The sequence below is a fragment of the Notamacropus eugenii genome, chromosome 4 (genome assembly GCF_028372415.1).
Source record: "Notamacropus eugenii isolate mMacEug1 chromosome 4, mMacEug1.pri_v2, whole genome shotgun sequence".
NCBI lineage: Eukaryota > Metazoa > Chordata > Mammalia > Diprotodontia > Macropodidae > Notamacropus > Notamacropus eugenii.
The window spans coordinates 227,577,136-227,590,326 of record NC_092875.1 but is presented as its reverse complement, the minus strand read 5'-3'; positions in this window follow the sequence as shown (position 1 = coordinate 227,590,326).

Genomic DNA, 13,191 nt, shown 5'->3' with positions numbered 1-13,191 from the left:
TTTTCCCCTGAACTAAATGAATGATATATATATATACACATACATACACACACACACACACATATATTATATATATATGTATATATAGATGTATGTATGTATGTATATATGCTTGATTAAAGTGATTGTTGACCCCTCAAAAGTTGTTTTTCTTTTAGAAAAGTAGATCAAAGAACCTGTGATAGCAAACTCTCCTGTGTATGTCGGGGTCCTTGCTTTTACAATTGATTAAGAGTATAAGGGCAAAAGTGAAGAGCAAGGATACCTCTTTTTTTTTTTTTTTTGATAACCTAAAGTAAGTTAGGCAAGAGTTGTGAGAAATCAGGAAGATTAAAGGAAGAGATCTGAGGGAGCTCACACTGGATAACTCAATCTCAGTTAATTAGAAAGTTAGGTTATGTGCTATATTTGGAGAGTCACTGTGGAGAATTAAAAAGGGTCAAAGAAAAAAGTACTCAAAGGATTATTGAACAACTGCTAGATCTCTGGGAGAAACTGGAATGGGAAGTGTGCTAGATTTATTACTTGTATATCCCTTTACTTAACCGTCTGAGTTTCAGTTTCCTCATCTGCATAATTAGAGTTTGAGGTTAATGACCTCTAAGAATTTTGAAGTTCTACATTTATTTTTTTTTGATCCTATAAGATTGAGTAACACAAAATTATCTTGATTCCCTGACTTTCTTCAGCAACACTTGGTAATCCTGGACAAAGACTAAAGAAATTAGATGGGCCACATTATCTAGGAATGAAAGCTACAAGTCACCAGGACCTCTACCCTTCCCATAAAATGGTAATGTCAGTAGTTCAGGAAATCAAAGTATTCTTACTTTGTTTGTCGAATCATAAAGATAGTAGAGTTGCTGATGACCTTAAGCTAGCCTCTCTTCTGATCTTAGCTTGTCTTCAGGCTATAAATAGAAACATAGAGCCTCAGAACCTGTAGGTCCCTTTTCAGTGACTGTTTAGTTGTCTTGATAAGAACAAGAGAACCAAATAAAACTTATGTTCTGCCAAGGAATCTGCTGTTTTCTCCATGATTTCCCCTATTGTTTCCCTATTGTTCCCTTTATGTTTTGTTCCTGGGAAAGTATAGTATAAATTGTGCTGCAAGATCGAAAGACTGTAGGCAAAGAGTACAACAAAGGTATAGATGATTTTGACTTTGTCACAAGGTCTGTGGTATCTGGATCCTTGAAAAAAGTTTTAAAGCCTTTTCTCAGCCATTGCTGGTGTCAAAGGGTACAGAAGTCTTGCAATCAGAGGTCCTGTACAATTGTAACCTCTGTGTCATTTTGATTCTGACCTTTAAAACTGTGGACCAAGTTCAACTTGAGGGTCCTTTCAATAATCTCTATGTCTAAAGTCTTTTACCCTCAGGGTTTCCTAAGAACATCAATTTGGGTCATTTTCTAATATACTTAAAACACCAGAATTTGTTTCCTTTCTCTCTGAGTTTTAAGCTGATCCATATCCTCTAAGTATTCACACTAATAAAATATGAGGTATAGGATAAATTTCACATAATTTGATGTCATGAGATCTGTCCTTCTACACATAGCATGGGGTACCCTTGTGTGGCTCAAAGGGAGACACATCTCTAGTTTCTTCTACCTGAACTCTCATCCAAGGAAGACTTTAATTCCTACCAGGAAGGTCAGAGGTCACTCTATTTGAGAGAGAAAACAGAGAGAGAGAGAGACAGAGACAGAGACAGAGACAGAGAGAGAAAGAGAGAGATGTTCGGATTTTATTTATCTGCTCTCTTAAATATTATTTAGGGTATATAATCAGTCAGTCTACATTCTGATCATTGTGAAATTATTGAGGGGGTAAGGAGGGCCCCACCTTTGTATTCAAGGCTTGTCTCCTTTGCTACCAAATACCAGTTCACAGTGAACACACCTAGTGAATAAAAAAGAAATTTATTTATTCAAATTGTAATAAAACAGAAATCAAAGAAGGCCTAAAATAGAGACTATATACCAGACCGTGTAGAGTGAAAGAGTTCTCCATTTGGACCCAGGAGAGAGTCCCAGATCTCATTCAGAGAAACTCCCTGAAGTCTCTAATATAACAACCTGAAGACAGGGACATGATGGAGACTGCCAGCTGCTCTCATATCTTCCTAGAGTCTTTTCCTCTAGTTACTTCAAGCACAGTCAGCCCTTTCTATCTTTCCTCTCAAAGCTGGAAGCCAGAAGTAACTCTAGAGTCCTGAACCACCTTGAAGCTTGAAGAGTCTTCAGGAAAATTAAAGAAAGCTGGAAATCTCACATTCTCACCACCTTCTCTCCACTCTTCTTGTAGTACAGGACATTCATCTCCAATAGTGTGAACATTGTCCCACATGAATGGACTTTGGGACTGGAATTAAACTGACAAAATAATCAAAAACTTTTTACACATACTCATGGATCTCATAGAATCTCTCATCTCATTTCTAAAGAGTACATTAAGGCAAATCTCTTCCTGGTAGACCATACTTTTTCTCTGAACTTATACAGTATACATGATTTATACTATCAGTGAATGTATTTGGCCAGATTATGCCTCAGTGTCTATGGTTCCCTATTTCACTGATCTTTTAAAATTCTTTGTATTGCACGGATGGCACAATCTGTGCATCCCTCTGAGAGAGACTAAGTATCACTCCTTGTATTTTGCCCTGTGTAGTTTTCAAATTCCTCTCCCTCTCTCTTTTCCTCACCCCTTTTCCCTTCCCTTCCCTCTCCCTTTCTCTTTCTCTTTTCCTCTTCTTCTGCCCCCTCCTCTCATACTGAGGCTTCAACTCTCTGCTTATGCCTCTATGTAACACTAGTACCTAGGTCCACTGAGTTTTCTGTACTGAATGCATGGACAGATAGACTTTTCTCTGAGTCTTTGTGAAGCCTAACATGAATATTGTGAAATTTCTGTCTCTCCTCTCCCTTAGAGGGCACTCTGTTCACTGAAGTTCTAATTTGTGTGTGCCATGACTTTGTGTGGGTTCCTGTTTCCCTTTAAAGGTAAAGCCTGAGAATCAGTTCAAGATTGTAAGCCTATCTTCCATGTGACATCAACTCAATTATAGTCACTTCTTTTACAAGTAAAACGCTGTTATTTTAAGTGCCAAACCAAAGACATCATCAAGTCAAATCAAATAAATAACTTACTAATTTAATACCTATTATGTATCAGACACTCTGCAAATCACTGGGGATACAGAAAAAGGCCAAATAAATGATCCTGCTTTCAAGGAGCACACAGTCTAATGGAGGATATAATATATAAATAACTCTGTGCAGACAAGCTATATGTAAAAGAAATTAGAGCTCATCAACAGAGAAGATGAAGGGAGGCCTAGGAAAGGCTTTTTCCAGTAGGTAAGATCTTAGTGGAATCTTAAAGGTGGCACGAGAACCTGGGAAGTAGAGATGATGAGGGAGATCACTTCAGCTATAGGAGGCAGTAAAAATGCTTGCATATAGCGGTGGAATGTCTTGTGCAAGCAACAGCAGGGAAGTCTGTGTCACTGGATCACAAAATATGTAGAGAGAAGTAAGGAGTAAGAAGACTGGACAGTTACGAAGGGACCAGATTATGAACTTCAAAAGCCAAACAGGATTTTATATTTAATCCTGGAAGTGACAGAGTGCCTCTAGAGTTTATTGAATAGGGCTGTGACATGGTCAGACCTGTGCTTTAGGAAGATCAATTTTACACCTGAGTGGAGGGAGGACTGGAGTGCAAAGAGGCTTGGGCATGAAGACAAGAAACTAAGTTATTGCAATTATCCTCTTCTCCAAAGATAGACATACCCTAAGCATACATAGGGAGAAGAAAGGGGAGGTGCAAGTAGTCTTGGGCCCTTGGACACTTTTTTCACAATTACAGAGGCAGGACAATTGAGCTCTGTGTGCCAGAAGGCAGTCATTTTTACAATAGTATTAAAATCAAAACTTACACCTTATTCTGACATGGAGGCTACTTGCATGTAAAAAAAGGGTAGATCAGGAACCTCTTCATTTGTATCCCCTTAAAATCCTAGATATTCTCTTGGACATATATACTCTGGACATATTCTAGCTTATCAAAAGCTCTTTTAAAAATGTGGTACCCAGAACTAAACAAAATCCCCCAGATACTCTGACTTGGCCTGATTATAGCAAGACTGTCATCCTCCTTGCTGAGCAAACTGCCTCACAGGGGTAGGTACAATGTTTATACACCTAATAAATGTTTTTTGGTTGATCTTCTGCTATGATAATAGAAATTCTTTCTCCCTTTCTTGGATTGTGGCAACAATTCCTTCCCATTCCTCCATATATAGTCCCATGCCTGGTACATGCTGCAAAAATGAATTTCTTCCTTCTCTTCAGAGCTAAGTGGAATCACACAAGCCAATCTCCTGTTTTTGTTGATTTTTATTTTTGTTTTATTTTCTTTTATGAATTTTTCTATGATAACATCCAGAGATATGAGAACTAAAATATTTATAAAGCAAACGCTATAAAATTCAGTTCTTGAGTTCACAGTTTCTCAAAAATCCCAATAACAACCAACTTTGGAACTGGATAAACCAATCACATATTTTAATGCCTTGATCACTACCTCAGTGTAGTAACTTAGGATCCCACAATTGTCCCAGATTTTCATAACTACCATAGCTCTCCATTTTAAAATTCAATGCAATTTATTATCTTCCTTCTGAGTTTGTTATGGTTTCTTGATTCCTTTCTGCTCACTTTGGGGATAATTGTTTGCATTTGTAATATGTGTAAGCACAACATCTGCCTCTGAGTGAGTTCCTGTATTCACTCTTCAATGAAGCAATGAAGCATTTGAAATGCAAGAACATTTCTCCAAACATTGCTCGTTAATGATTCTTCATGCTCTGAATGTTGCATCCTTGGCATCCTGAGTATATTAATTTTGAAAACAACATAAGTTATATGGTTATGGTTATAATAACCAAAAAAGGCAGAAAGATTGGAAAATAATCAAAACTCTTTATTATACTTTGGAAAGAGGTAGATAAATTCATTGAGATTTATGAGCTAATACTAAGAATATTAAATCTTAATACTTTAAAATTGCTTCTAGTCAAGTGACCAACTTTTCTGTCAATCTGTTTCTTTAAGCAACCAGTTCATCATTTTGCTTGGAAAAAAGATCATCTAGTAAGAAAAGACCATTTAATTAAATATTCTAAAGTCAAATGTATACAGGAAAGGTAAAGTTTTGAAGCTATTTTTTTTCTTCTTTGATGAGCATTCAAACAACTTTCTGGTTTTTCCCTGTATGTGAGAGAAACATTATTTTGAACAGATTGAATGACTGAGCAGATGTGAATGAAAAGTCTATAATAAAATTCATGTGCAGGAGCCATGGAGGAAATCTATAATAGTGTATTGGACAATTCAAGACCCAATTAACAGAAAATTTGCAATCTGGTCAAAACAAAAGTTCAAATACAATGGTAATATGCCTTGACCTGCATCATATGGTTAATAAAAGAAATCTCTATAAAACCATGATTAGAATGTTAAAAGTTATACCTTTTCTAAGTTTCTTCCAAATATTAGAAGGAATTCTATTTAAAAATATTAATACAGGGTAGATATCCCAGGTCTATAATGTATCATGTCCCAAGTCAGTTATAAAGGTATGCAAAAGGCCAAGAGGAAATCATCTTGGGACTAATGAAGCATTCATTTATTCAAGTATTTGTTCAATGACTGGTATGTTCATACCATTGGGATAGCACTGTGAGAAGTACTAAAGAAATATAAATCATAATCTCAGTTCTCTAGAAGTTTATAATATGATTGGGAAGTAAGCTGTATGTCAGTTTGGCATTCAGTCAGTCAACCATATTTATTGAATTTTGACTAGCCAGTCAGTCAATAAACATCCATTGAATACCACTATGTGTCAGGCACTATGCTAAACCCTAGGGATACAAAGAAAGGCAAAAGGCAGTCTCTGCTGTCAAGGAACTCACAGTGTACAAGTACATGAAGTGACTCAGTAACAATATACAGAGTTGTGTTCACATGTGTAAAGTAAGAAAAGAAATCATTTAAAGGCACTTATGTAGATGACCAGAAAATTCACAAACTAGCTCAGATTTTAAAAATAAAAGCAAGAAAGATGGGAGACAGGACATGTAATGCAGAATAAATACATGTATGACCTGGTCCTATAGGGACTATGTCAAAAGTAATAATGCTAACACTAGTAAGTAAGCGAAAACTGTCAAAGAATGCTAAACATAGTAAAGGGAAAATATCAATATCTATCAAAATCTAAATTTAAATCTCTATCTCTGCATTCATATCTATCTCTGATCTATATCTATACCTATTATAGTTTCATATATACATATGTATATATACATGCCAACATACAAGGATATTTATACACATGTACAACATACATACATATCATACATGCATACATTCATGTGTATATATGTATATATATGTATATATATATACACACATATATATATATATATACATATATACACATGCACACACCTTAGGCATAGAACAAGGCAACATGCTTTTTGTTTATCAAAGTTCTTTCCCACTGTCAGGGAGGATAACCAATGCTGAGTTCAAATGGAAGACATATTTTACATAGATGGTGATTGGTGCTTGGTCTATTTTATTTAGCCTCTGTTTAGGCTTTCTTCGGCCATGGAAATATAGCCTATTCATTGACTATTATCGGGTCATTTGTTTTAAGTGTAACTAATTCATTACACTCTGAAATAGTTTAATTGCATATAATTAACTTGGAAAACTAGCCTGAAAAAAGAAATGAGAAGTTATATTCATCAAAGAATATCATACTAAGATAATAATTGAGAGGGGAAAAAGGAGGGGAGGCATAATATATTTCTAAAAATGCCTAAGTGCGAATACTTTCATAAATTAGATATATAATAGTTTGCGTAACTATGTTTACTCATGATCTAATTATTTCTACATGGATTAAAGGCATGGTTTCAAACCTAGAAGTAGTTTAGTCATTTCCCTGTGTAACACACAAGAAAAGCTCCACTTTTTCCATCCCTATAAAAGAGTGTAAAAGAAATGTCTCTAGAGGTATAAACAGCATCTCAGTGGTAATTATCTTCACATTTCTATGTAAGGGGACAGAACTTCAATAGATGGCTGAGCAGCAAATTAAATATGATCTTTTGGGAAAAATATTCTCTGCTAGAGGAAATCCTCAATATCAAAGAATAGATTCTAATAATAAAAAATGCTCTAGAACTTTTTCATCTTTCTGAAGCCCAATTTGGTGTCTTTGAGAAACCTCACAAGTCTTTGAATTTTCTGATCATCCTATAAATGGAAACATCATTATACAAAAAAGGAAAAGAAAAGTAAATGACAACTTCAAAACAGCTTTCCATAATATACAACTATAAAACTAAATAAAATCACTTCTTTTGGAATGTATAATTGGACTTTAAAGAAAGAAAAATAAATTCTAATTAATATTGCACCATTAAAAAACTCCACAACTACTAGGCTCTATTATTTTCTTATACATCTCAACAAGCCTATGAACTACTTTTAAAGAAAATGACACAGACCCTTGTCATTTGCTTCATTCACTAGATTCTAACTCAGCTTCCTTCCTTCCTTTCACTGAGTGTTATATGTATTTTGATCAAGGTAATTCAACAGCAAAAGTGACATCCAAAACATGTTTATATTCCTTTTTTGTCATCCAAAGGCAATGATGCTTTATATTTCCAATTGACTGCCTGACAAGGTACTTAAAAGGCTTTTGCAATTAATGGATATTTAGAACAAACTGTCTCTTATTTCACCAGCAAATACATTTCACACAGAGCAAGGTGACCATGAGGAAAAGCAAAACAAAATAATGAAGTTAAGCAAACAAAAAAATCAAATAACGTGTGTGCCCTTAATTATTTCTTTGGTGACAAGAGGGAAAGGGTAGTGGGCTAGGAGAGAAGGGGGTGCCTCAAGAGGCCTTAAAATTCTCTTCTGATTCAACATGTCTTTTAGGAACTTGACTAATGAACAATTTCACTTTATATCCAAATGAAACAATAAAATTTCTTTCTTTCCTTCCTTTGTTTTCCCCCACAATAGAAATATTCATGTTTTTATTTTAGATACAAATGATCTTTGTTACCAGTAAAATAACTTTTCCCTACACAAAACCTTTGACAAGACAATCAAGTTTGAAAATACATTTGTAACCATATAGACAGGAGCACATTAATTAAAAGAAAATCTAAGCACGGGAACTAATATTTCCCCGCCAGACTCAATCTTGTCATAAAAACTAAAAGCATAAATTTCTAATGATAATGTTAGAACTAAATGGAAAAGATTTTTAAGAAAATTGCCCTTTGCTGTAGGTATGGAGGTTACATTGCCACACTGCTGAAATACTAAATTTGGTCTTGCGTTCTAGCAAGCACAAAAAAAAAGACTCAACAAAAGAAGCAGACATCATCTTAGATTAGCCCAACATCGCAAATGAAAGAAAGAAAGCAAGCTGAAAATTGGTAGAAGAGTTGATTTCACTCCATGTTTATGTTAATAGGGTATTTGACTTTTGAATGCTTCATAAACCTTGTTATGCTCAGTGCTATTTGAGGTCGTAAAACAGCTGGAACACTGCCAGAAGCCTTAATTGGAATCAGCTTAGCAGGGGCTGACAAGGTTTCCTAGTGCTTAGTTTCAAACTTATTATAAAAATGCAAAATTATGTGCTATTTATTTTCTATTCCTCTTTGGTGTATGCCCATAAAGGTAAGACATAGCTGTGCTAGAAAATAAAATAATTTTTTCCTTTTATGCCACAGGCCAGTGCTTTGAGTAGAGTACCATGGGTATTGTCTTTCCTAATTAGATATAGCCTCACTTAAGATGCAGCAGAAAATGTCAGAAGGTCTTTCCCCCATGCATTTTGATTATTGTTTATAGGATGGCTCAAATGACCAGCCCAGGTTGAAGCTACTTAGCCATGATCAAGCAGTCATCAATTCTATGAGATACTACTCAGATCACACAGCAATGGTTCTTAGAAAGGTTGCTTTCCCCCATCAGAAGGACATGACTTGCTACAGGTGAAATACAACAGGCAAGTTGTCAATTATATCCCATCGATTGACTTGATTTGAACAAGGATTTTGCTTTCTCCCTCTTCTGGAATAGGCCTGACTCCAGCAAGGAGTTAGGTTTGACATTAAAACAAAATGAGATAATCATTGGTCACTTAAGAGTTTTTAAAAGGAGGTTTCATTAGCTATTGGAAAAGGATTTTCAAAAAAGATTAGCCATGAAGACATCTTGAATTGATAGTAGTAATAGGTAGTTTTTATACAGAGCTTACTATCTCCAGGTAATGTTCTGAGTGTTTTACAAATGTTATCTCATCTGATCTTCACAACTCTGGGAGATGGGTACTATTATTACCCTAATGTAACCCTTGGGAAAATTGAGGCAGGCAGAAGTTAAATGACTTGCCCAGGATTACACAGCTAATAAATGTAGGAGGTTAAATTTGAATTCAGGTCTTCCTGACTCCGTATATAGCACACCATCCACTGCACCACCTAGTTGACTCTGCTGAGGGATGTTCACATTTCCTATGATAGTATCAGCCAAACATCGGAGGGTCCCTCCACCTCCTTGTGGCTACTTTTTTCCTGAGACAATGAGCAACTGACATCAATATTTTAAGCCTTTAGACCCTTGAACCAACCAAGTATTTAGAAATATCTCAATACCTTTTAAGGAGAACTAGCCTAACCTGCATGAGGATAGAGGTTAGAATATTACTCCTACCACACTTCCCAACTTCTAGTTAGACTGAGAGAAATCTCTTTAGTTTAACATTTAGCTTTTAAGCATTTACTGTCCTTGGTATATCAGCCTGTCTACATGATTCATTAGAATATTGTATTTGGCAGAGCCAGGTCATGAAGTAAATATAATTAAGATTACCATATTTCCCCCTTGCCCCAAAAAGATTCTTTCCCATAATTAATAAAGGATCGCAAGACTGAAGACAGATTTAAATTTTCTAAATGAAAAAGTTGTCCAAGTGAGAAATGTGTGTTAAAATCCCAAATTTAAAAGAAAATTTTATCTTCCTACTTTGAAATGTTTTTTGGTGAAACTATGTCTTATGGCTGTATTTCGGTTCACATGTTTGTATCTACAAGACAGTATTAAACAATTATCTATCAAATGCTTCTTATGTGTGCAGCACTGTCCTAGTCATTGAAGATATATGGATAGATATAATATAAATCCTGTTCTCACATCTAATCTAATGCATAAGAGGGTAAAGACAGGAAGAAGCGTGTTTAAATAACTAGGATTAAAAGAGAGTGTGATAAGTCAAAGGAAAAGTATAGTTGAAATTGTCTGAGAAATTTGAATATGTGCAAACATTTATGTGTAATATAACATATGCCTGCAGTGATTGGTATGCTATTATGTATATATTTCTGACAGTATTATTTAAAATAACAGAGCCTGGAGTGAACTTTGAAACCATAGAGCTCAATTCATACCTGAACAGGAATGTCCTCTGCCCCAGAGGGGTCAAACACAGCCTACACAGCCTACAGCGCTCACTAGTGTGCCAAAAACCTTAATTGGAATCAGCTTAGCAAGGGCTGACAAGGTTTCCTAGGGTTTAGTTTCAAACTTATTATAAAAATACAAAATTATGTGCTATTTATTGGTAAGTATTTAACAAAATACAATAAAATATAGATATTACTCTTGAAAACTAAGTTGATATCCAGGCTTTAGGGATCCTTATATACTTGAGTTTGAAACATCTGCTCTCCAACAATCCACTTATAGATACATAAAAACTGTTCTGCTTTGCTTCTGACTTTATCAACATCTTTGTCATGCCCTGCCTAGGATAAACTCGTCACTAGTTAAATTCATCACCAGGAAGCTCATCATCAACAGTGCTACTCACATTTCATCATTATTCTCAGTTGCTCTTATCTCTCTAATTGAAAAACTGGAGAGCAGGGCAAAGAACTCTTTCCACAGTCTTCATTTATAGAGGATTTAAAGTGCCAGCCATCTCTTCAGCAGCTTGGTTTAAAATCCACCAACATTTTCATCATGTCACCACCACCCCCCCTCCACCTAGCAGTCTCTTCCCTTTGTACTTTCTGGCACTCCTCCCAGCTTCAGCTTCTTTTTGTGTATTGTCTTCTGCTTTAGATTGTAAGCTCGTTAAGGGCAGGGACCATATTTCCTTTTTCTTATTTGTATCCCAGTGCTGACCACTGGGCCTGGCACATAGTAGGTGCTGAATAAATGATCGTTTTCTATAAAACAATAGTCTCTCCTCACCAGACAAATCGTGATTTTTCTCATAGCTATTCCATTTGAATGGATCATTTTTAAGTTGACCATTGGATTGAAAAGTAGGCTTTTCTTCAATTAATGAATAAGAGAAAAGGCATAGGCTTACAAGTATCCTTATAATCCAAACATCTACTTCATATGCTTTGTGGGGTTCCTCTTTCTTAGATGCAGAATCCCATCTCTACCACTCCCCAGTTCTTGCTCACTCCATTTTTACACCTTCTAAGTAATCTGCATTGAGACGATAAAAAAGCTAGACCTTTTCCCCTACCTTGCAATAATTTGATGAGATCTCTTGACTTCGTATATTACTAATAATACTAACCTTGACAACACTAACAGAAGATGCTTTTACATTAACTGATGCTCCCTTTGATTGCCTTAAGAGAGCCACAGTGTTCTTGGGAAATGAGAGTGCCACTATACTTTGCCCTGTTCTCTTTCTCTGAAAACTTTTATTTGTATGTTTTGACCACTTACCTATTGGGTATGGTTTTGATCTTATATTTATTTTAGTCTTCTACATATCTATACATACTAAGAATCAAACCCTTATTAGAGGTCACTGAGACCAAAAGTTTTTTTTCCTTAATTGGGCCACTTCCTTTCTAATCTTAGATGCATTTGTGTGTGTGTGTGTGTGTGTGTGTGTGTGTGTATAAAAGCTTTTTCACTTACATGTAATTAAAATGATCTATTTTGTCTTTTTAATTGCCTCTATCTCTTGTTTGGTTAAGAATTCATTTCTTCCCCATAGCTATGAAAACTATTTTATCTGTTTCTCTTTAAAATTTTTTGCGTTATTATCTTTAATATTCAGGTCACATCCGTTTTAAAATTGTTGTTAGAATACCATGAAAGATGCTGGTCTAAGCTTAGTTTCTCTCAGAGTGCTTTCCAGTTTCCCAACAATTCTTATTAAAAGGAATTCATTCTTTAGTAATTTATATTTTGGGATTTAACAAACATTGATTTCTGTTTCTTTCAGATTTATCCTGATTAAGGTAGCAGTGGACAGAGTACTGGGCCTGGCAGAAGTCAAGGACTTACTAGCTGTGTGATTCTGGGTATGTTACTTAACCTCTGTCTGCCTCAGTATTTCTCAGCTGTAAAATGGTAGGTTGTTGTCCTTCGTTCTCAAAGAGGACCAAAATGACATCACCATGATAAAGTCGTTTCAATGTGTATAACTGTGGCTGATCAGACCAATATGAGCTCAGAATACTCTACCACAGATTGGGCACAGAGAGTCCATGTGAACATTTGGGGTGGTTACTCCAAATCTGCTCATCCTACGGTACCTTTGTGCTGTTTCAATTCTGCTTTGCTCATAGAACACAGCACCTTTTCTGATGTGGGCATGCCATGCTGAGCAGTTCTGTGCCAGTGTCTCCCATGTCCCACAATCAAATCCAAAGTTCTTGAGAGAGACCTTGAGAGTGTCTTCTGTCACTTTTTCTGACCACCATGTGATTACCTGTCCCATGCAAGTTCTGTATAAAATAGTTTTTTTGGCAACCATACATTTTGCATTCAAACAACATGGCTAGCCCATCAGAATTGGGCTCTCTGAAGCATAGTTTGAATGCTTGGCACTTTAGTTCAAGCAAGGACCTCAGTGTCTGGTACCTTATACTGCCAGGTGATCTTCAGAATCTTCCTAAGACAGTTCAAATGGATGTGATTCAGTTTCCTGGCATGGTGCTGGTAGACTGTCCATGTTTCCCAGACATACAGCAATGAGGTCAGCACAATGGTTCTGTAGACCTTCAGTTTGGTAGTCAGTCTAATACCTCTTCTCTCC